Here is a 5,000-nt window from a genome sequence, read left to right as displayed (position 1 = left end):
TCCTGAATTTATACCATCATGGTTGTAAACGATTTAATGTTTAACGACAACATCAACCAAGTAAAAACTCGCCAAAGTTTCTTCCGCGCAATCGAGTTTTCTGTCCGGAGGTGGCCTCAGCCACGGCCCTTAAGCCGCGGCCCATGAAACTCATCCACGGTACGTTGGTGGCCTATATTGTTGGTACCTTCCTATAGCGCTGCCAGAAGTACGATTATGGCTAAATTTAACCTTAAATAAAATAAAAATACAGTGGCTAGAGGGATGCAACTTGGTAGGTTTGATGATTGGAGGGTGGACGATCAACATACCAATTTGCAACCCTCTTGGGTCAGTAGTTTTCAAGATCTGAGGGCGGGCGGACAGACAGAGCCGGCAAAATAGGTTTCTTTCACAGAAAACTAAAACTGAATATCGGTATAGAATTCTTGACACTATTCTCATAGGCCTACAATTTTTCCAAAAGTTAACCATCTCATTTCCTCTTGAGGTCGAGAAAATGGGAAGAAAATTGAAATATACAACAACATACCTCCACACACACACACACACACACACACCCACCGTGGGGTCACAAAAATACAACAACATATACAACCGATGACCTTGTTCTGAAAGGTCAGACACAGCGAATGGGCTCTGCATGACAAGGGCCATTTATCTGAAATTCAATTAATTTTCTTACATAAACGTCGCTGGAGTCGAAATCGTTTGAATAAAAAAAAATTGCGGGGAAAATTGGCCACGATTCTTTTTATTCAAGGAATGTTGAATGGGATCCGGCTGCCGTCCCCCTCAGCCCGGAATTGCGAAAGATCTGGCTGAGGAGAATCCGGTATCCAGGTGGCTATTACTTTCAATTCATGTATAGTTATTAAATTCAATGCATGTATAGCTATTATATTCAATGCATGTATGCATGTATAGTTATTATATTCAATGCATGTATAGTTATTCATTTCAATGCACGCATAGTTATCGAATTCAATGCATGTCTAGTTATTCATTTCAATGAACGTATAGCTATTAAATTCAATACATATATATTTATTCATTTCAATGCATGTATAGTTATTCATTTCAATGCATGTAAAGTTATCGAATTCAATGCATGTATAGTTACTCATTTCAATGCATGTATAGTTATCGAATTCAATGCATGTATACTTATTCATTTCAATGCATGTATAGTTATTCATGTCAATGCACGTATACTTATTCATTTCAATGCAGTATAACAGTTTAGTTAATTTTCCAGTTCAATGCACCTATACTTATTCATTTCAATGCAATATACAGTTAATTAATCAATATATATACCTATATTAATTTCAATGAATGTGTAGTTATTATCATTTCAATTTATGTAAAAAGTTATTCAATTTCAATGCAAGTATACAATTATTAATTTTAATGCACGTAAAGTTATTAGTGTTAGCGCATGTATAGTTATTAATTTCAAAGCGTGTATACAGTTATTAATGTACAGTTAATTTCAATTATATATATATATATATATATATATATTATATATATATATATATATATATATATATATATATATATATATACAGTTGGTTCTCTTCCTGGTGCGAGTCAATGTTTTTAAATATGAAGTAACATAAGAGATGGTCGAGGCAGAAATCAGTGACGTTAGGAACAGCACATACCGGCCTACAGTTCTGACCATGGTACCTCCATTTTCATACCTAGGTGGGGGCAAGTGGTGTGAGAGACTGGCTCGTGGGCTGGACGACGGCAAGTCTAAATATGGACTGGATTACCCGTTATTTGTTTCTACTAGTCAGAATATACATGAATATATATTGCATTTTCCATGGGAAATAATGTAATAATATGACAGCCTATGCCTTGAAAGTTCACACAAATACCAATCCCAAGCTTGGGTAGAGGAGAGTTGACCCTTAGGTCAACTTCCGTGGCGTTATTGAAACTTGCCACAAATTTTAACGGTCTGATGCAATTGATAAATGGGTCATAATGAGACCTGCAAGCCAAAATTGAAAGAACAAGCTAACTAAGAGACACCAATAATCTAACTTAATGAATGGCTGCTGTTGGATAATAAAGAACACAAAAGAAAGAATCTTTGATGAACTAATGAACCTTTTGACTCAGAAGTCTGTGAAGATAATTCAAAGAAGAAAAAAAAATAAGACTTTTCCTGAAAGTATCCAAAGGTCTCTGAAAGTGACGGTAACAGATGGCGCTGTTCAACTTCGTACCAGTCTCATAAGTTCTGCGATTAGATTAAATTTAGTCATTCCTTTTATTGCAGCGCACTCATAAATTCAGGTACGATGAACCAAGGAAATAATCTAGAGGAAAATAACGGAGGAAAATGTAATACCAGCAGCAATTAGTGTAACATAAATACCACGCATAACCAGGGGGTTAATGCTTAACGGGACGTTAACAAGATGATGAAGGGGATTACGCTTCCACAAAACAGCTCATGTAGCCTTGATCCTTTTCTTTGTTATAAATGAGCTGCTGCTGCTCTCGGTGACACTATTATTTCACGTAATCCTTCCGATTACGATGCTCAGTTCTACTTCTCTCAACGGTATGTTCTGGGACGGTAACTGGAATATCTTGCTATGATGGGATATAATATGAATTCTATTGTATACATCTAACATACCAACGGTCAGAAATGAATTCTCAACTTCTCGATTTCCAGTTAACTTTCGATATTATTTTCATTGGAATTTCTTGAAATGCCAAATGGGAAATGAATGAGGAATCTTTTTCCATGAAGGGTTTCGAACCGACCGTAGGAAATGTCGAATCCAGTGAATTATCCAATGAGGAGGGTAAAGAGCCACTGGATAAAGAGTTATGGGCCCCATACACTGAACGATTGTCTGTATCGTTCGCAAAAACATTGTGCATGGGCTTGTCTGAATGCAAAAGTGGGCGGAGCTTCGTGTCTGAACGATCTCAGCTGGAATCTGTCACGACCAGGTTGCTGGCTTGCGACTTACGTCTGTCAAACACAGGTCGTTCATGTATGGGTTTCCTCTGGCGATATAAAGCTATCGTGCACGTCTGTTTTCATGGCATTCAGTGTAAAACACTCCTCAGGTCATTTGTAATATCGACAATCCAAAAGTTTATTTGCAACTACGGGTTCGAGCCCATGGAACGGCGAATTTATCATCAACTAAAAAATTCCCCTTCGGTTAACATATATGAAAATATATTAATTCCGAGGTAGAGCGAATTGGATATTAATGGACATTTGTAGCTGAATGTTATATATAATATATATATATATATATATATATATATATATATATATATATATATATATATAATATAGAGAGGAGAGAGAAGAGAGAGAGAGAGAGAGAGAGAGAGAACATATATACACATATATTACATATATTATATATATAGACATTAGAGGAGACCGATAGAGAGAGAGAGAGAGGAGAGAGAGAGTGGTAATACCACAGGTTTGCGAATTATATAAGACACATATATTAAATATTTATATATACAAATTTAATTATATTATACAAGAACAAACCACACACACACACCACCACACACACACACACACCACACACACACACATATATATATATATATATATATTATATATATATATATATATATATATATATATATAAGTAAAGACTAAAGTTCCGTAAATGGGAGAAGAAACTTAGAAAGCAAATATATAGCTAAACATAATGATAAACCCTATTTTTGCAACCACCAAAATGTAGGCATGCGCCTTCGCAAATTTTCACACGCATACCTGAACCCCCACAGAAGCAGACACCAAAAGCTTAAGAAAAACAGTTAAGGCTACAATAAACTGAGCTAAAGTGCAGAATATTTGCTCAAAGCATGTAATATACATAGGTGAGTATATAGCTCGCATGAAATATCACAACAATTTTAAGACATACGAAAGAGTAAAGATCACTTCTTTTCAGTGTGTGGAAAAGTGAAAAGGTGACATGATGTCTCGAATTTGCTGTTGTTTTCATATTTACATGCATTATAATAAACGTAAATATAATAAAAGCAAGAACGCCACAGAAACCATTCAAGATTGGCTCCAGTTACCTAATACTGTATAATGCATTATGATAATTCATCATAATGGTATGATTACATAGGCAGTGCCGGCGGGCGCTTCAGGTCTCTGACACTGTATAGTTAATGACTGATCAATAACGGCCAGCCATTTCTGAAAGGGATCCATGCCTAGGTTTGGAATTAGTACAAGCGACGGCAATTAATCAGGACATACGGCGCTGAATATTAATAGCCTTGTCGCAACGAAAAGACGACACTCCATGACGAAAGCATAGTAATTGTGCTATGAATCGACATCATTTCATATGCACATACATCAACTGACATCTGAGGCTCGAAGACAATGCCGTATCGATAAGAAAAATAGATACAATAAGCGTTTCGGGTCGATTTCTTCACTAAAATTGGTTACTCTAACATTCTGAGGAGCACTACTTAGAACTTCGAAACTACAGCACCAATATTGAAAAACTAATTAATCATGACAAATATGATAAAGGTATCATAAATAACGAACTGATAAGGGAGACATATACAGAGGTAAACAGAAGACAGTCCAGAAATACAGTTAAATGGGTTGATAATAAAAGGGAGGCGGGAATTGGTATCTAACTTACCAAAACTTGAAAGGTGTTTAATTGATGACTGCAAAACAGAGACCAGCGTCACTGAAGCCCTGATTTCTCCTCTGTCCGCTGGGCGCTGGTTCGAACCCACGAGAGGACGAAATTATTATCAACTAAATAATTCCCCTTCGGTTAGCATCTATGAAAATATATTAATTCCGAGGTACAGCGAATTGGATATTTAAGGACATTTGTAGCTTAATGCACAGATACGTATATGACAAATATGGAAGGGGGTGGGAATTGAGGAGTGTAAGAAGGAGATCAGAAGACTTGTCCAAGGACACAATATAGAAT

General features: G+C 36.2%; 1 protein-coding gene across 3 annotated transcripts in view; it reads right to left on the bottom strand.

Annotated features, from left to right (window-relative positions):
- The window catches only part of LOC135215272 (lachesin-like), a 445,087-nt gene that overhangs the window by 303,756 nt on the left and 136,331 nt on the right, over positions 1-5,000 (bottom strand). The gene's annotated exons all lie outside the window — the stretch shown is intronic.

Source organism: Macrobrachium nipponense, chromosome 19 (assembly GCF_015104395.2).
Source record: "Macrobrachium nipponense isolate FS-2020 chromosome 19, ASM1510439v2, whole genome shotgun sequence".
Lineage (NCBI taxonomy): Eukaryota > Metazoa > Arthropoda > Malacostraca > Decapoda > Palaemonidae > Macrobrachium > Macrobrachium nipponense.
The sequence above is the reverse complement of the archived record's forward strand: the minus strand, read 5'-3'. Positions and strand labels throughout refer to the sequence as shown.